The 20815-nt window shown below is 41.6% G+C and overlaps 1 long non-coding RNA gene across 1 annotated transcript in view; it reads left to right on the top strand.

Annotated features, from left to right (window-relative positions):
• Positions 1–19806, top strand: part of LOC310681479 — a 77617-nt gene extending 57811 nt beyond the window's left edge. Inside the window, exons 2-4 of the long non-coding RNA XR_014513339.1 lie at positions 2632–2913; positions 6376–6487; positions 19562–19806. This is a non-coding gene — a long non-coding RNA (uncharacterized lncRNA). The remainder of the gene's footprint in view (positions 1–2631; positions 2914–6375; positions 6488–19561) is intronic.
• The last annotated feature ends 1009 nt before the right edge of the window (positions 19807–20815 follow it).

The following is a 20815-nucleotide window of genomic DNA, read 5'->3' as shown; positions in this document are numbered from 1 at the left end:
TAAAAATTTGGGCTACCATACAAATTCGCCCTGCCAACCTGGAGGCCAACTTTGACTGTTTTCCTGAACCACCAGTTATTTGTCCCTTATGTAGTTTCTTCTTCTTTTTTTAAAAAATACATCTTTATTCAGCTGAAGATACTTTGGTGATGTAAGCAACTTGGCAATGATCCAACCTTGATTGTCAGCTATGAGAAGCAAAGAATTTCAAGCGCAAGCTTTTCCAAAGCTGATAGTGGAAAGCCCCAGATGTGCATGTGGTCTCTGGATGAGTTTTAATGGATTTTTTGCCAGCAGAAGGAAAACCTTTAGTGCATTTTGGTGCTTTCCTGTTTTCACAATAATGCCTAGAGCACCTTGAGTATGGCAATGATATGTGAAGACATCGGCAGTCACTTTCACATAGCAGGAATGTATTAGCACAGACACTTCTGTCATGGCCATATTGAAACATCGCTACTCTCTGATGGGTCATTTTGAATGGGAACTTTCAGGGAAAATTAAACAAAATGTGGAGGCTCATAGCTCTAAAGTCCTAAGGAGTAATGAGATGCTTTATTTACAAATTATTTTATTTAGATTACGGATATACCACTCCATATTTCAAATCCCCTCCCCCCCAAAAAAATGTATTTTTGTTGACATATTTCAAATCTCTGAGCAGTTTGCAACAGCATAACATTGTAAATTAAAAAAAAAGAAATAAATAATCCACACTTAGATAAGATCACCTCTAAAAATCAATGTAAATGAGAAACAGCTAACATGTTGTTGTTGTTGTTGTTGTTTAGTCGTTTAGTCGTGTCCGACTCTTCGTGACCCCATGGACCAGAGCACGCCAGGCACTCCTGTCTTCCAATGCCTCCCGCAGTTTGGTCTAACTCATGCTGGTAGCTTCGAGAACACTGTCCAGCCATCTTGTCCTCTGTCACCCCCTTCTCCTTGTGCCCTCCATCTTTCCCAACATCAGGGTCTTTTCCAGGGAATCTTCTCTTCTCATGAGGTGGCCAAAGTATTGGAGCCTCAGCTTCAGGATCTGTCCTTCCAGTGAGCACTCAGGGCTGATTTCCTTAAGAATGGATAGGTTTGATCTTCTTGCAGTCCATGGGACTCTCCACATGTAGGGACAGGTAACAGACCAAAATATAGAAATATAGCAGAGACAACCAGCCCCACCCAGATGCATCTATTAACAGGTAGCAGCACTCTCACTTCTGCTGCTATTGCTCCAACTTAAGATCACCCAAAGGTAGAGCAGAATAACACACTCCCCACCGATGGAGCTCCCTGCTGTCACCAGGGAACACCCATAATTATTCCTGCCCCAGGAAGAATTACACATGTCCCACACCCCTAGTGCTCCTTGCTCTTACCAGGGAGCACCCCTAAATACCCATGAATCAAAAGCAAAACAGGGTAGTGATCTCACCCTTGATATAACCCAAATGGGTGATCAGTATCAGCACTATGGGCTGGGAGTGTGCCTAACAAGCCCCAGGTTATCTCCAACCATCTCCTCCAGCTTCTTCTGTTCAGGCTTGGCTGCAAGGTCTGTAGTCTTTTGGCTGAGATCCTTTGTTCTCTTGTTCTTCAGTTCACCCCGAGGGCTCACACCTCAAGCAAGCTGCGAGGCTTCATGCCACATCCCATACATCCAGTCAAGTCATTTACCTGGTTCTCCTTTCCGGTTCTCATGTATTTTTGTTAGTCATTATTAGATCTGGAAAAGCATGTGCCAACATAGATTTCCTTCAGAATACAGGCTAGATCCAGGAAATGGATCCTCGATACTTTCTCTACCAGTTGGCCAGCTATACTTTATCTCTTGACCATGTCGGTCTTGTCTTTTCTTTGAAGTCAACATTCTGGCTATCCATACAACATGGCAGATTCCGACATAATTAATCAGCAAGTACAGGCAGCTTTATGACAACCAGGACTTGTCGCCAAATTTGTCCCATATTGATCACATTTGCCATGTTATCAAGACGTTATACTTCCACAAACAGCCTCTGGCATGCTAGGATTGCATCGGGCAAAGCAGTGAACAGCTGATTCTGATTCCAGCCTAGACACATGAACATATCCCTTAAAATATCGCAGACCAGTCATGGACCCAGATGGCAAAAGATTGATGTTCTCCCCACCCCTTTACACTTTAAAATGTATATGAACGATTTAACATCTGCAGTGTGTCTGTGCTTCATTTTTGTGTGCAGTGATGACCTCATCCTCTAGGTTGCCTTTTTTGGGGGGTACCTAACCATCATAGAGTTTTAATAAACCTGAGCTCACTGAGTAATCACATCTGGATTGCTGCATGTCAAGAGCAGCGCTTGCGGGTGGGGTGGAGGGAGGAGAAGAAAGGGACCAGGCCATAGCTCTACAAATCAAATGTTATGGTACATGAAGTAGTTTTGAGGTGGGAGATGACTATATGTTCCAGATGTTATGCAAATACACTTTTTACAAGCACCTACTGTGAATTCTGAAAAGAATTAGCATTCAAACGTTACTGATGCTAAAACAGAAAAAGGGGGGGGGTAGGATGGAAATCCCTACAGTATCCCAGAAGACCAGGAGTCTCTCTGCATCACTTTCTGAAACTATGCTCTCCTTGTCTTCTCCTAGACTGAATGGATTCACCTAAATGCCGTACCCTCCAGCCTTGCTGCTGTGAAATAGAAGGATGAAATGTCATATGCCACTGAAAGCTCCAGGAGAATCAACAGGGTTGCAGTTCCCTGTCCATTTCTGGTACAAATTATCCATCAGGGCGGGGATAGCCAAGATGGATAGCCCTCCAGATGTTGTTGGACCACAACTACCATCATCCCTGAATTTGCTTGGGACTCTTGAGAGCTATGGTGTGGAGAGCACCACACAGGCTATCTCTGCACTAAGGTAGACAAGGTCAGTTTGGTCGATAAGCTAGGCCACAATTTTGACTGAAATGGCTCCAGGTGATTATATAAAGGGTCCACTCCCCAGTCTTGCTGCTCCTCCAAAAGATATTATGTATTATACATCAAAATGACAGAACAAGCATGGCATTTTCATGAACCAGCATGGCTTGCTCTCTCGCTCTCCTCAGATGAATGTTTATTCAACTGCAGTGGTACGCACAACATTTCTGTAATTTTATTCCATGGCTATTAAACTTGACTTTATTGAGAACTGCTATTCATTTTGTTTTCACACCACCACATTTTCTGACCTTGTAGACATCATGAAGGAGAACACTTAAAAAAAAGGGAAAAAAAGAATTAACAGTATTAGGATTTATGTTATGGTGTGTGTGTGTGTGTGTTACAATTTCATCTGGAATACTTCCAAAAGGGTCCTGAGGAACTGGCACAGTGAACTAGGGCTTGCATTTCGCTTCTGTGCTTTGGGACGGAGGTCCAAGTTCCCACTCAGCTGAATGAGCAAAAGGGTCACTAAACACAGCAGGGCTGGCTGGTCACATTTTGAAATGAAATGATGTACACAGTTAATATCTAAAGAAGGGCTGAGGAACTTTTGCCCCACCCCACCCCCAACGTTGCTGAACTACAACTCCCACCAGTCCCAGCATGCATGGCCAGTTTCCAGAAAGCAATCCAAAACGTCACCCAAGATAAGTAGAAATGGGCATTGAAACAAACTGAAATTGGTAAATATATTAAGCCCTGTCCTTCAAATACTTATTTCCAAGGCAGCTAACCAACTAAGCATAAAACTATAAACAATACAATACAAAATGAAAATGACAGCTGAACTGCATAAAACAGCTAATGTAAACACATTGCCAGAGTTATAAGTCAAGAGCAACATAAAACATTACAGCAGTTAAAAAGCCTGGGATTTTTTTTAAAGGTCTTCAACAGGCATCAACAATATGTGAGTACACCAGGAAGGAACTTAGAGTAGTTCCTCTGCTTTGCCTGGGTTCAAATCTTGACATCTCCAGGTAAGTTTGGGAAATTTTCCTGTCAGAAACCATGGATAGGCACTGCCAATCAGAGTTGACAATATTGAGTTAGTTGGACTATATTGGTCTGATTCAGTGCACAGCAGCTTCCTGTGTTCCTATTAACCCAGGTGAAAATACACACTTTTTTATTTTTAAGCATAGCTTTTTGAGACAGTGCTCTATAAGGCATCTTCCTATCCTCTTATGTGCACACCAGGTGCCCCCTCCCCTCATTCCAGAGGCCTCTCCTCAATGACATCAGGTAGCAACTGGAGCCAGCAGAGGGACTCCATAAATGACTCCTGTGCATGGACAGACTGATATGGGAGCCAGCCTTCCTTCAGATGAATATGAATAGCTCTTTGTAAGGCAACCATGGGCAGCAGATACTAAAGGGGTGTGTGTGTGTGTAGAAAGCTTCAGGAAGGTGTTGGATGAGATAGGTCTATGTGCCATGCCTTGTGATCCTTTAGCCATCCAGCCAGTCTCAGGTATGATGGAGGATGTTGTCCTTGTGGTGGAATTGAAGTAACATTCAAGTCCAGGGTGTGCATGCCATCTTGTCTTCCTCAGGCAGCAAATTGCCTTGAGCTAGGCCTTGTACTGGCTTACTTGAACTTTGCTTGAACACCAGGGAGTCCTCCACACCCACCCACCTCCTGTCTCCCAAAAACAGTACTTCTGTCTTGTCAGGATTCAATCTCAATCTGTTAGCCACCATCCATATGCTGCTGTTTTAGTTTGTGTTTGACTGGACACAAAGCAGCAGCTATTAACAGTCAAATAAAATCAGCAGAGAAGATCAGGTCAAACTTCCACAGTGACAACAACTGAAGCAGCCAATACGGCAAAAGGCCTACAAGACGTCTTCGGTCTGACACCTGGATCCCTCAGGGAACTAAGCATCCAAAGCCTGGAGACTGCAAGAGAGAAAGCTCTGTCTTGTGTACCTGGAAGCCATGTCAGATATTGGCAGGACACACAATGGGGGGAAATCATACTCTTCTAGTTTTAGGCATTTGGAAATGCCTCGGTTCTCACACAAAGATTCAACCTACCTATTTGTCAGTAACAGAAAGATAATAGTTGGCATATGGATGGGCATGGAGCAGCTTTCTCCAGCGTGGTGCCTTCCAGATGTTTTGAACTATTTATTTTATTTATTTCATTAAAATTATGTACTGCTTGATTGTAGAAAACCCACCAACACAGTTTACAAAGAAGATAATACAATAAAATACTCTCTAAAAGATTTACAACTATAATTTAAAAGACAGCGAAGGTTAAAACTGCAATAAAATAGACTAAAACAAATTAAAAGTCATACCAATTTTCTAAGCATCTGGGTAGGCTTGTCTAAATAAGAATGTCTGGCTGGGGCTGATGGGAGTTGTAGTTCAAAACCTCAGGATGACACCAGGGTTGGCAAGGACTCGTATAGAGGAACAATAATACAGCAAGTTGGTAAGGGTAGGGGAACAACCCAGGTTTATTGTTAGGAAATCATGCGGATAAGCTTAAGAAATGCTTTGCTTAATTGTTATATTACATTATGCTGAAAAATACAGTTTCTTGTCCTTAAGAACATTTTTGTCACAGGTAGTTTGTAGCTTGGTCTTCTACATGCTTACTTCAGAATATGTCCAATAAATGTTTTAAAAACTCCAATGCCCTTCTCAGAAAATGATTATGAAAGAAGAGAAGGGCTCCATTTCCTGTTCTGTCCTATTCAATAAAGTTGCAATGCTTTTCATGAGCAAATAAAATTTAAAAACAATAAGCATACTTTTCCTCCTTTGAAATTGATTCCCATCCTTCTGTCTAATTGCTATCAACATTGTAATGGAAATCATATTGCAATATTGATTAACAGTGGTTGCATTTTCCAATTATTTCTCTAATGAGTTAAGTGGCAATGACCCAGAAAATGGACCAAGACCTCACTACAGACTAATGTTAATTTGGTTTAAATTGTTATTTTTCCCCCTCTTCCAGCAAATAATGATGAGAGACGCCTACTGTTAATTAATCAAAAAACTTCTCAAAATAGAGTTCACCAGGTGGAAATAATTAGGCTTTAATTGTGTCTTGTTTATTACTCTTCAGAGATGTAAACAAGAAAAGCTGGGTTCATTTGACAGTCGTTACTAAAAAGCTTCGTAATAAATAAATCAGAGGCACCAGTGTTGTGATTATGTCATGAATATTTGTTCTTCTGCATTTGTTCTGTGAGTCAGTTTGACAGGTGAAGAACTGGTAATTTCCCTTTAGAATTAAAATATCAGATCAGCAGGTGGGAACATTTGCCTTTTGTTTCATTCTCTTCCTTTTTTGTTGATTGTTTTCAAATTGCTTAACTGACTGGCAGAAAGATACAACTCGTTGTCAGATGGAATAACTTTTAATGATGGAATTCACAGACAATGAAGAAATTTCGGTTGCACCTGCATTTTGATTTGAACAAAGATACTTGAAATTTGGGAGGAGGAAAAACCCAACAAAAACCCAATCTTCACAACTGTCTACTTTAAGGTATTTTCATTTTCCTCTCTTCACTCATTTCATCATATTAATAGGGGTCTTTTCCCATTCTTTCCTTGCCAGCATACATTTAGTTCAGAATAACAGGCAGTATGAGAGATAAAACTTGGATCAACTGAAGGAATGGCTAAGGAGGAAATTGCGCAAGCATAAACGCAACCCCATCATAATTAAGCACCTTGAAGTTCCCTTTACTTTAGCAGAATAATTCAGCCACCTAGAGATCCATTGACTTTAAGGTGAGGTGGAAGCATAATGCTTAATTTTGCAGCTTTTGGTGGAAAGTTTTCTGAGTACCTTGTAAAGCAGAAGTAGAGAACCTGTGGTATTCCAGATATTATTGGACAACAGTTCCCATCATGCCTGACTGCTGGTCATGCAGACTGGGACTAACAGGAGCCAGAGTCCAAAGGGTTGCCATTCCTTTCATCAAGAACAGAAATCTAGAGCTTCCATAAGAAAGGGACCATTGAACAATAAGGATGAGCACTGAGGAATAGGGTAGTCAGCCAGGAGTCACAATTATACAACTGCCAGAATGGAAGGCAGCAGAGTGTGAAGGAAGATGTGTCAGGAGGCATGTTATTGTATAGAGAACGTTTAAGCTATGGAAAGGACTTGGAATGACATCTGTAAACACAAGGAGGGGGAGCCTAGCATAGTGATGGGCAACTCTGGTTTCTTTCAGTTTTTCATTTTTCCAATCCCATATTCAGTTATCCATATTTCCACATTATTATTTTTATTGATGTTGTTTGGCCAATTTCTCCTATTATTATTATTATTATTATTATTATTATTATTATTATTATTATTATTTTATAATATTATTATTTTCTCCAATTAGGGTTTGCCAGCTATTCTGAATTTCTCCCTCAACCATTGGCTAGCAGGCAAATGTTTGAGGAAGTTTATTTTATCCAGATTGTCACAGTGCAGAGGTCCCCAGTCTAAGGCTGGGGTGAGAAACCGGTGACCCTCCAGATGTTGCTGATAGGTGTGTTGGGAGCTGGAGTTCAGCACATAATTTCCCCTTTAATCCTCATCCTGGAATGATCACAGAATATCAGTTGGCAATATGCAACACGATTTCCCATTATGAGCTTTACAATGCGTTTTCTTGATTTTTTAAAAAATGTGTCTAGATCCAGCCAGAGTAGTTGTTGCTTCCCTTTGTTGGGCATGGGGAAATCAATAAACCTTGCCCCCGGCTACTACTAATAAGGAAAGCCTGCTCTTGAGAAAATGTCACTTTCCTTTGAGAAATTTGGTGACATGATGCTCCCCTTCTCTGCCCACAAATGGGGTAGAGCATAAGAGCCAACTCCAAGGGGCCAAGACCATTTCACCCTCCCAATAAAATATTTGAGGGGGCCAGACCCACCCTCCCCCAAGTTGATGGGCATTGTTATGCAAATGGTATGTGTGCTCCACATCTTGTGATCAATTATGTGGGGCAAGGCTTACCTGCCCCTCCCCTCAATATTTTATTTAAGTTGGCAGCCCTGAGGTAGAGCATCTGAAGAGGCCATCAAAATCAGACTTCCATGTTGTTATCCCAGGGGTGCAGAAAGCTGCCTTATACCGAGTCAGGTGACTGGTCCATCTACCTCAGTGTTGTCTGGCCTGACTGGCAGTATGCTTTCCAAGACTTGAAGCAGGAGTCTCTCCTTATCAGATATTTCAGCCCAGAGCTACAGCCCTTTCCATCTCTTGTCAGGTGGGGAAGTCATGCACACCCACAGCTGCCGCATGTGCCTGCATCCATGTGGCTTTGTAAAGAAAACTGTCTTGAAAAGTGAGTGGGGAGCTAGACTCAGTTCTCCTCACTCTCGCTTCCCTGCCAAGCACTTGATTGGCAGGTTTTTGGCTTTCTTTGCATGACTCCCTAGATGAAGTCATGATGGTCACTCACATGCTCTGTTAGAGTGCAGCCCTGATCTAATGGATTTATTTTTAAATGTTGTGTATTTTGTTTTATGCACTGTTTACCCCAACCTTTGCCAACAAAGGGCCGTATAGTTAAATCTATGGTTTTCCCAGTAGTGATGTATGGAAGTGAGAGCTGGACCATAAAGAAGGCTGATCGCCAAAGAATTGATGCTTTTAAATTATGGTGCTGGAGGAGACTCTTGAGAGTCCCATGGACTGCAAGAAGATCAAACCTATCCATTCTGAAGGTAATCAGCCCTGAGTGCTCACTGGAAGGACAGATCCTGAAGCTAAGGCTCCAATACTTTGGCCACCTCCTTAGAAGAGAAGACTCCCTGGAAAAGACCCTGATGTTGGGAAAGATGGAGGGCACAAGGAGAAGGGGACGACAGAGGATGAGATGGTTGCACAGTGTTCTTGAAGCTACCAGCATGAATTTGACCAAACTGCGGGAGGCAGTGGAAGATAGGAGTGCCTGGCATGCTCTGGTCCATGGGGTCACGAAGAATCAGACACGACTAAACGACTAAACAACAACACTCTTTACCCCCAGAGTGAGTGGGAATAACAAAAGATATAGCTGTGAAACCATTGCAGCTACCAAACAATAAAGGCGTGTGGGTGGGGGAACGATTAAAAACAGTTCCATATAAAAAACAGTTTAGAACAATTCCGTATATATATTATATATACATCTTTAAAGTCACATTATATCTGTAAACTACTTTCCAAAGTACCCAATGGCTTGTGAAATCGTATGAAAGCAACAAATTCTAAAAGTTTTAAAGACCGATAGGGCTTCTGTCTTTTTAATCGGCTGCAATCATTTTAGGGGGAGGACTGAGGGAAGAATAATACATTTTTAAAAATGTATCTTATTTTAAAGGGGGGGTGGGGAATTGCAGCATGCTCCTTTGGACAGTTACAAATTCTTTCTGAAGTCTGTTTTGATAATTCATGGGGAATCACACACATACCCTGCCTTGGAATTATTGTTTGAAACATGCATGAAGGTACATTTTATTCTCAAAAAGTAGTGAAGATAATACTGAAATATATGACTGAGCCTATACGAAGGACCCCCTGCTGATTTCTGACACAGGTATATATAATTCCTTGACATAGCATTCGGTAGCTACATTTAATAATAAGATCACTCACTTTTTATTGTTTTCTCCTTGATTTCCCCCTTCTCCTTTATTTTATGCTTTCATCAATCTGAGCCAAAGATTGGAAATGGGAGGGGGACCCCCGCGCTCTGCATTGACGCAAGCTTTGAGATCTAGATTAAAATGTAACAAGCGGCATTCCGATCATTATTTTTCTTAACCACCAAATTAGAGAAATTGAAATTGGAACTGATTTTACACTTTCCTATCATAATATTTTTATGAGCGAAATCGGACCAACAGCCACTCAATGGGAGGGAAGGCAACCCAGGAGCCTGGCTGCTAGCAGAGATATTTATGAGGGGCTGCTGTTTTGCTTGGAGTGCAAGGAGAATTTGGGGCGTTTGAAAAAGAAAAGAAAAACCTGCACAAGGATCTTTTTGTCGTGCTAGTGATACTTTTGCCCTAAGGTAATGAGGAGCTTATTTCTACAAAGGATGGGTTGACGTGGTGCTAATTTTTGCCTCTGACCCACTTGTAATCCTATATCATACTATTATGTTGCTTGAACAAGAAGTGTCTATGTAAGTTGTTAGATTTTTTTGGAGATGAGTTTTGCAGGTCTCGGAGAATAGGAATGCGTGATCCTGAGCCAAAGTCTGACTTGCTCATATTTTTGCTGGTGGCAGCAGGACTTTCCATTGCTCAAACATGGAAGGATTTGCAGGGGGGTGTCTATGGACTTACAGTATTAGAATGCTTGTTAATTGGCTCTTGCCGAGAAGGAAACTCACAATATGAAAGTCTTAAAGGGAACATCAAAAACCAGACAGATTTCATATGGCAACGAAACCAAAAATTAAACACACACTGCCACAATTGTCTTTGCAGATTTGGATATAATAACCCTGTGAAATAGGGGCTTTTTGTCAATTTTAAAAAGTTGTTTAAAATTGTTTTTAATCTTGTTTTTCATGCTGTAACCTGGTCTGGGACTTTAGGGTGAAGGACAGGTAATAAATAAAATCCTCATCGTATCACGTGGCTGGAATGGTCCATTTGCCAGTTTCCAATTGGCCTCCTGGACAATATGTACCTTTTTATGTACCTTTGTACTGTATGGATCAAAAAAGAACAATTATATAGCAATACAACCTGACATCACTAGGGGTATAAGGGTGGAACCTATGGATTTGATGTAATCTCTGCTATTTTTTGTATATTTATTATATCCATAAAAACCTTTATTATTATTATTTTTAAAAAGCAGTGGTAGCAGAGTCAGTAAAAAAAATAATCAACAGCCCATAATTATAATCAAATAGGCTTCCCCCCCCCCAAAAAAAACTAATCAGATAAAAACAGAATAACATAGTCATTAAAAGCCCTGGCAATAAAAGTGGCCCGAACAAATGCCTCTGGAGGTCCTGAAGTAAGTCATGCTAAGAGTAGATCGAATGGAATCAATGGGCTTAAGTTAGTCACACCAAGTGATTTCAATGAGTCTTCTCTGAATATGTCTAAGTTGGATTCAAGCCCTTGTTTGTGACTCTCAAAGCTGCCTAGGGCGAGTGCTTCACAGACAAGGCACCACCTCTTAAGAGGTAATTGCCGCCCACTTCACCTAATCTAAAAACAGAAAAACATAAGAAGAGCTTTCTGCATCATGCCAATGGACCATCTAGTCCAGCATCCTTTTCTCATAGTGGCCAACCAGATACCCATGGGAAACCTGCAAAGCAAGATTCGAGCACAAGAGCACTCTCCCGTCTTCTGGTTTTCTCTATTGTGTGTTGAGGTCCCCAAAGAGAACCCCTCAAATAAATCAAACTTCACACAGAAATTTTGTTTAAGGTTTTTGGCATAATTTTGGCCACAACTTTATTAAAATACAAAATGTGAGCGGTTGCTTAGGCATTGGTTGCGACTATCTGTCCCCGCCCAGGGACAGAACTGACATCTGCAAGCCTGCAAACGTCAGTAAGGGAAAACATTTTGGGGAGAGAATGGAGCCGGGTGCCAGACCCTCATCTCCTCAAATGCTCCCAGGGGCTCCTGCGTGGCCCTAGCCCCTTGACAGGGGTTCGGACAAGAGGATGGCGAGCCCCTGGATTCCTTTAACAGAATACCCTTGCAGCAGCAGCATTGGAGGGGCAGGCACAGCTAATCCATTCCCCTCCACAGCCAATTTTAACCAGTGCCTAACGGCAACCTTACAAGTTGTGAGGATTTGCTACGCAGTAGGCAAAAACCAAATGGCCCCAGCCAATTGGCCAAATGGACAAAATTCTTACCAGGCCCCTTCCCCCAAAACAGATGACCCCATGACAGGCGTAGCAAGTCAAACATGAACAAACCCTAAAATTAGGGAGGGTGGGAGAGTGATCCGATGCGCGCAGTGAAAAGAGGAAGCGTGACGCGCGCAGGGAATGTATAGCCTCTAGGCTGTCAATCAAAATTGGCAACATCAAAATCTCCCCAACAACTCTGGAGAGCCCAATCACTTTCGTGGCCAACCAATCAAACCCACTCAGCAACAGAGACTTGCTAGACGCCACCACAAGGCATGCTCTCCATGAAGGAGAACACGCTTTCACGTTCTCCATGGCATGCATACTTTTTCAAACTCCTATCATGCCATCTCTTACTCGCTCAAACCCAGTTTCTCTTTCCTTAATCTACACGTTTGCCAAACACTAATCTATGCACACATTTGTCACTGGAAACCTGTGTTCGTCGCCTTTATTTAAATACCGTAACGTATGCAAGCATAATCACATAATCACTGCTGTTTATTTTGTGTGGTCCAACTGCATTTTGCTCGGATTATGTTTCAGTCCCCAGGACTTACCCTCTTTCTACCATACTTAATAGAAGTATGATTCATAAGCCATATCTATAGATATACACTCAAATGATGGAAAATGTGCACGTTATTTTAATCTTACACTTTGACTGTGCCTCAGCACAACTGATTGACTGATTGAGCAATAGATGGATTTCAGATATTTATAGCCTACATTTAAAATATAATATTCAAGGCGACCCACAGTATGTTCTCCATGAACACAAAACACCCTCTGATACCTCATGAACAATTCCAGAGGGGTAGCCATGCCCGTCTGCTGCAGGAAAAACAGCAACCAAGTCTCTTGTGCCACTCTAAAGAGTGACGGATTTATGGTGACATAAACATTTCATGGACTAGATAGTGATGATTTTATTATGATGCCTCCCTGTCTGAGGTCCGTTTGTGTGGCAAAATAAAAGTCCAGCCTCTAGACCACTACCTGGAAAATCGAGTGGATTCTGAGATTATATGGTTCAGCTATCCCTCTTCTAAAGCTCATATAGAAGTAGCAAACTTTTTCTGTTATGTACTGCTCTGCTCTGCTTAAAATGGAGACTCTGGGCAGGAGAATCAGGTATGAATGGTACTTACTTGGCCAGAAAAAAATAGCTGATTCTTTAATTACCAATAAACACAAGCATATAACTGGCTCTGGTTATAGATTATAGTCCTACAGAAAGGATCGTTAATTTTTATCTAAGCAAGCAGGCACAGTGGTGAAAGTCACTTGAAGCACAGAGACTTTGAGATTTTACATGCCTTCATTTTCAACACAGTTCTTTTTATTTACATGATGGTCCTTGGCAAATACTCACCATCCCGCAAATTATTATGGTCTCCACAGAAGGCCAACTCCACAGAGGGTCAAATGCTCACCATCCCTCTAATTATGTTTGTCTCCACAGTGGGTCAACTCCTTAACTGTGCAAGCCAAAGTAGTGTGATGAGCCGGATAAATTGGCCAAAGACAATATGACTTATGATACAGGATGCATTATGAAGCATCATATAAATCTTGCTTTTGGTATAGATGACTATTACAAACATGGTCGCTGGGTTATTATTGCCGTGATTAAAAGCAGATAAAAGGAGACATGTCAGAATTATATGAATGTATTTGGTTAAACAGCATTTGCTGGATCCCTTGATCCAAATGCAGTGCAAGCACACTTTCCAGTAAGAAAGAGCCCCAGCAAAAACCTTCTTTAAAAAAAAAAATAATCACAAAAAATGCAGCAAATTGAAGTGTAGGAATTTAGGCTGTTAAACCTTTTAAATATCCTGAGTCGCTTACAGCACTTCCCTTTCCTATCTGCTTTTGAAATGAACAGACCAAAAAGTTTGATAAGTTTAGATGGCTTTTACTTACCAAATTCTAAAGGTCAGATTCATGCATCTTTCATACAGCAGCTAGGAAAGCACAGGTTTACAAAATATGGTAAAATGTTTCTACATTTTTGGTCTAGAAACACAGAAATGGCTAGTGAGCCATTCATGTGGTTTTAGCCTGGAGGCCCAGGTCAGACCTCCATTCTTTATGATGTTCCTATATTAGAATGAGAGTTAACAAAGAAGCTTTACTTCCTTTACAGGAGGTGAGGGGGCATGATCAAACAAGTCTGGAAACAACAGCTTATTCTGTGGTCTTAACCCCTTCATGCATTAACTAGAGATGGAAATTTACCCCTCAGCTTTCAAAGTTTGTTTCTCCTGCCACTGTTAACTCTAGAGACTAGAATTGTGCACAAAAAGACTCTCAAAATTCTCCATCCTATTTGTGGGCAGAGAAACTGGTGAGACATTCATTGAACAGTGCGGAGAAAGATAAGATAAGATAAACTTTATTCACATTAGCCAACATAGTAGAGACATCACCTTGCCAACAAAGGTCCGTATAGTAAAAGCTATGGTTTTCCCAGTAGTGATGTATGGAAGTAAGAGCTGGACCATAAAGAAGGCTGATCGTTGAAGAATTGATGCTTTTGAATTATGGTGCTGGAGCAGACCCTTGAGAGTCCCATGGACTGCAAGAAGATCAAACCTATCCATTCTGAAGGAAATCAGCCCTGAGTGCTCACTGGAAGGACAGATCCTGAAGCTGAGGCTCCAATACTTTGGCCACCTCATGAGAAGAGAAGGCTCCCTAGAAAAGACCCTGATATTGGGAAAGATGGAGGGTGCAAGGAGAAGGGGACGACAGAGGACGAGATGGCTGGATAGTGTTATCGAAGCTACCAGCATGAGTTTGACCAAACTGTGGGAGGCAGTGGAAGGCAGAAGTGCCTGGCGTGCTCTGGTCCATGGGGTCACGAAGAGTCGGACACGACTAAATGACTAAACAACAACAACAACATAGCAACATAAAGCAAACATTATATACAATTAAAAAAGACAACAATGGATAAAAAGGACAATCAAATGATCAAGTGTGCAGAGAAATTCTTAAGCAGTATCTGTGGGTGGGGCCTATATAAGCAGTGACAGGAGTACAGCTTCTCACTCGTCCACCTGCTCCTGTCAAAGGGCAAGAGCAGCAATTGTGTTGGAAGCCTAGCCACTATTTTGCGTCTTTCACAATATCCCTGACCTAACAGCATTCCAGGGAACAGTGGGAAGAAAATGGTACCCACCATAAAAAAGAAGTTTGTGAGTATTTGTGAAAATTCTGCAACATAGCCTTCTGTTTCAAGAGGATAGAGAAAAAGAGTAATATGTGACTTTCCACCCAGAAAAAAAGTATACTAGGAAATTTCATCTTATTCTGAAAGCACTCATATATACACCTTATATTCCTAAATGGAAAAGGAGTTTATCTGTCTTATTTTTGCAATCTACTAAGGGCAAAGCAATTGATGGCTTATAGTAGGCCTGTTGGTGAAACATTTCCCACCATCTAACATTTACAGTGGTATAGCACCATATTGATAAAAAAGCCACAGTTCCATAATGCAATGGTAAGGTAAAGGGACCCCTGACCGTTAGGTCCAGTTGTGGACAACTCTGGGGTTGCGGCGCTCATCTCATTTTATTTGCTGAGGGAGCTGGTGTACAGTATATCCCACATCTGAATGCAGCTTTGGACTGGGCAGTCATTCAAAGAGAGGACTGCTTCAAAGAGAGGACTGTGAAGTAGAACATGTGACCACCATACATAAAAAGCTATAAAATGTCAGTGCTAAAAATGTCAGATTTAACCTCAGCAGAGTCATGGTGCCCCTTTGGGTTAGGCCAAAGTCAATGGGATAGAGAGCCAACCATTCCAGTGAACAAGATAGACGTCTCTGTTGGCCAAATCATTTTTTAAGTGACTTAAAATAGTCCAGGGGGTATCGTGGACCAGCCTGTGAGTAATTTAAACCTATGTGATGACAGGCAGTGTGGATTTTCACATGCTAATTTCCCAGTTCATTAAAAAAAAGAAAACTTTGAAAGACTTAGTATATATATCCATGTCTGGCTCCCAAGAAACTGTAATACTGACAAGTTATGTGGATTTTCACATGCTTATTTACCCCCTCAAAACTGAATATATCTACCATAGGGGCCTTTGTATCACGTTACCTACAGAATGGTCCTCTTATAACACTCAATAAGTGGTCTCACGTGTCTGCCATAACCTTAGCTATGTTTGCCAAGCTGAAAAGGAACAGAAAAGCAAAACAGAAGCTGCCCTTTCCGACCCAGATTAAACATATAGCTTCTCTGGAGAAAACAGTTCTCTTTGCCTGAGAGAGCTCTCAGTGATACCATAGGCATGATCTAATAATAATGGAACTCTGCATCTGTCCGGCTCCTTTTAAAATGAAGAATTCCAAGGCACTATTACATCGTAAGGCAATAGCCAATAAGAGTTAACTGCCTATTATCACTTGTCACACTGAAGCCTAAAATGTTATTTCACAATTATGATAACCACGGCTAGGTGCAGAAGGGGGAAGCAGAAGGCTTTACTCATTGTCAACAGAATGGCCCAATAGGAATGACATTACATCATGACATTCTTCATGGAAAAAAGAAAAGATGGCTTTGACTGCAGAGGGAATATTTTGGCCTCTAAAAATGTTTCTTTGTCATCCTACGCTACCTGCAGAGTATGACCTTCCCAAACTCTGATGGGCATTACATTCCAAAGTTTGGAGAGAGATTCCCAGTTATCAAGCAACGTTAAACATTGTTAAAGTCCCCAACTGCTCAGCTGCCCATTCACAGCAACCAAGGCAGTCGAAACTCATAATATGTATTTTAACTATCCTGAAAGCATGCTGTCACGTTTATTTAGTGCACTACACAGAGGCACCTGAAATAAACAGTTTTGGCTTGGCAATCTTAGCAGAGCTGGACATATATGAGGGTTTTTTGCATCATCTTCTGGGAGTTTTAGCACTTACAGCAATGTTGCAGAAGCCTGAGAGTGATGACACCCTAGAGCAATTTTACCTGGGATGTGGTTTTGGAAACAAGAACAGGATTGTGGGCTAGTTTCTGCAATTTCAAGTGGTAGTAGATAACCAGCTGCAATGTATCCTGAGTAAATGTTATTGTGGCAGCCCCTAAGAGCAGAGTTTACTTGAGAAAGGTTGATCGAAATTGCAGTTCCTTTAATAAAACACTGCAGCCGCAGTTAAATCCATATCTTTTGTCTGCTGTTTTCATTCCAGATCTGACGACAAGCGTAAAATGAGATGTTCTGAACATTTTTAAATCGAGGGTGGGGGCAGGAGTCTCGATTTCCATTATAGATGAAATAAATGCCCCCCAATATTTTTTTTTATAAAAAAATAAATTAAGTAGTGCCTGTAGCATGCTTCCCTAGTTATTATGTGTTTCCACATTCTTTCCAAGCAGTTTTGGGCGGCACGGACTCTGTCCCACTCCATTTGCCATAATAATTGCCAGCTTAGGCATCTTCAAACTCAGCACTTCAAGGCTTAACAGTTCTGGAAATGGAATTCACAGCACAGCATTGCCTCAATGTTCCAGACCTGCACCAGCCTTCCCCACTTTGCAGAAACAGCCGTCTTTGCATTCAGGCCTTGGAAAAATGAGGAGCCTGGACATTCTGCTAGTGCAGACAGGGAAAGTTAGAGTATGATCACAGGAGTGGTTTAATAGTGAGATCTTAAACTCTGATCTTTCAGATACTTGCTTGTAAGCTTAAATGTATTAGTCTTGACTTATAAGACCCTAAACAGCTTGAAGCCAAGCTACGTGAAAGACCTCTTCCTTATTTACAGACTGCCCAGGTCAGTCCACTGCAGGGGAGACTCTCACACTGAACATATGTTGCTCTGGCTCAGAGCTTGGAAAGTTCATTCCAAAAAGCAAGTAGTTCTAGTTCAATGTCCAAAAAGGGAACTAAATCCAATTCACAATCACATTCAGTTCACAGTTCAATTCAAGTTCATCCAAATGATCCCTGGCAAAAAACAAAACAAAAAACCCCCTGCATTTCCAATATTGCAAACTGCTGTGCTGATTATATAAAATAGATTTAAGATTAAGTAAACATCAAGATACATCCATAGTGGAATGTGAATTGTTTGATTTATTTCCCCCAACAATTAAGATCCTTAAGCTTAAAGGCCCAAAGAGTTTAAAGAGTAATGTAGGAGGGTGAAACTGATGGTAAACTGGAAATAATTCTACCCCCAAACCAACCTAAGTCACATCCTTTTCACCCAGCAATTATGGGAACTACTTTCAGGTACAGTTCTGAGATTTTTGATGTAATTCAAGGAACTTTGCTAAGCTGAATTTTGCTTGAGTGGTATTCAACTAAGCCTTACTCAGAGCAGGCCCACTGAAATGAATGAACATGGCAAAGTTAGGTTTATTAATTTGAATGGGTCTACTCAGAATGAAAGTTGAGGACCACCCGCTCATTCCAAGCATTGAGTTGGCTGCGGTGCAGTGGAGAACCTTCTCAGTAATGGCACCTACCTATCCTGCAGATTGCTCTTGCAGCAGATGCTAGGCAGACACAGAAGCTGAATGGCTTCTGCAAGAAATTAACAACCTACTTGTTTACCCATCATTTTTGCCAGTCTGGTATTGAGTTCCTATTGCTCTCTTTTGGTTTTAATTATCAAAATTTATTGATTATATTGCACTGCTGTATATTTCATATGTAAACTGCTTGCGTCATTGTAGAAGTGAAAATTGGGTTTTGCATATTCTAAGTAAATAAATTCATTTCACTGAATGTGTTTGAAGCTTTCTTTTAACTTCAAAACAAGATGACTAAGAAATGGGAGGAGGGACACAACAGAGGTCTCTAAAATTATGCATGGTGTGATTAAAGGGGATAGACAGACACTTTTCTCCCTCTCCCATAATACTGAAACTCAGAAGCCCTACTCAGGCACTCAGTCTCCTTGCATGTCAACAGGAGAAGCAGGGCACACTGACAGGCCACCTCCAGCACATCATCTCTACATGCTTTAGAGCCCTGAATGAATTTGTGCGCAAAGATCTTGTGATGGACAGCAGAGCCAGACTAGAATCTGGTGATGCAGTTCCCCTGGAGCCTCTCACTGATTGGCTAGCCACAGTGGGGGGAGGGAGCAGAACTTTGGGAGGGAGAATAAAAGGAGCATTTTCTGAGGGAGGTAGTTAAGGTTTGGTTTTGAGATAGGACTAAGGTTCAGGTTAAGACATAGGGTTTGAATGGAGTTGGGAGATAGGGAGTGAGATAGGGAGAACTGGTTCTGAGTTAAACATACACACTGAGGAGACTATCCATAGTGAGAGGACAGCGCCTCACAGCTTGGATAGGAAGACTGTGTCAAGGGTCTGGAAAAGGTATACAGACAGGAGTGTTCTGGGAGGGCTGAGTTTGAGCCGGGAGAGGTAGATCCTGTGGGAATTCAAGCTACCTGGGTCTCAGGATAGCCAGGAAGGGAGAAGACTCCCAGCCCAGTACCAAGGCATGAGGTGATCCTTTATATCAATTAGAATACCTCAAGTGTAGGATTGTTAAAAGAGTGGGTAACCAAGGAGAAGTGCCCCTTGCTCATGAACCAAAGTTTAATTTAATAGGGGGCAGATAGCGGGAGTGGATCTGCCACATTATTAATTGGTAGTATTAAGTGGTGGGTTCACTACACTTCTCTACTCCTGGAGGCTCCCCACATGATTTAAAACCCTAATTGCACTTGATTCTAATTTGCACAGGGGGCCTCTATGACAGATATGATCGCCATCTTCAAATACTTCAAGGGCTGTCACATGGAAGATGGAGCAAGCTTGTTTTCTCCTGCTCTGGAGGGTAAGACTCGAACCAATGGCTTCAAGTTACAAGAAAGGAGACTCCGACTCAAACATCAAGAAGAACTTGAGTGCGTTTGCTTGGCTGAAATGTCCCCTTGCATCTCTTGTTTGTCTGCATGGAGGATAGACAGAGAGGTGTGAATAGAAACTACCCTCAAGTACAAAAGATAGATGATAGATAGATGATAGATAGATAGATAGATAGATGATAGATAAATTTGTTGCTTCATCTATAAGGTGTGACTGGAAAGTTCGGTGAATGGTCACAGTGAGAAATATTCGAACATATAATTGGCAACAGAAACCCACAAAATGCTCACAATTTGTGTACAGAGATGAAGTTGTAACTCAAAAGACAGTATATGAGTGGTTTAAGCATTTCTGTGAAGGGTGGCAAACCATCAAAGATGACCCTTGGCCTGGCAGACCGTAGATGAGCAGAACGGTGGCAAATGTCGACAGAGTTTGTGAGTTATTGATGTTGGATTGGAGTTTGTCCGTCCAAATGATGGCGGAAGAATTGGATATTCTGCGTGAAATCATTACTGAGGTTACTGAGTTGTCCCACCCAGCATATTCTCCTGATCTAACCCCACCGGATTTCTTTCTTTTTCCAAAACTGAAACCTGCACTGAAAGGGCACAGATTTCCCAACATTTCACACGTCCAAGCTGCTGTGATGAGTGAACTGAAATCAGTACGAAAAGAGGACTTCTCCAGAAGTTTCCAACAGTTCTATGAACATTGTCAATGGTGCATGGTATCAGAGGGGGCCTACTTTGAAGGCCTGTAAGGTATGTATGTTCGAATATTTCTCACTGTCCGATTTCTGTGACCATTCACCAGACTTTCCAGTCAAACCTTGTGTTTTGCTTCTGGCTCTGCCTACCTCTGCCATGTGGCCCCAGGAGGCTGACCAGATGCCAACGTGGCTCTCAGTGTCAAAATGTTTCACCACTCCTGGTTTATGGAAAATAAATAAAGGCGGGCAAGAAAGACCAGTGTCTAAACGAGATGCTGCTTTGCAACACATCCGTGGAGTATGTGGGATATGGATGAAAGTGAATGGATCATTATTATTATTTCACCTTTGTAAGGTTCTCAAGGGCACCATTAACTGTAGTACAGTTAGACTAGTATTCTCAGGGACAATATTTA

This window comes from Podarcis tiliguerta, assembly GCF_965153285.1.
Source record: "Podarcis tiliguerta genome assembly, chromosome: 1".
NCBI classification, from domain to species: domain Eukaryota; kingdom Metazoa; phylum Chordata; class Lepidosauria; order Squamata; family Lacertidae; genus Podarcis; species Podarcis tiliguerta.
The sequence above is the reverse complement of the archived record's forward strand: the minus strand, read 5'-3'. Positions and strand labels throughout refer to the sequence as shown.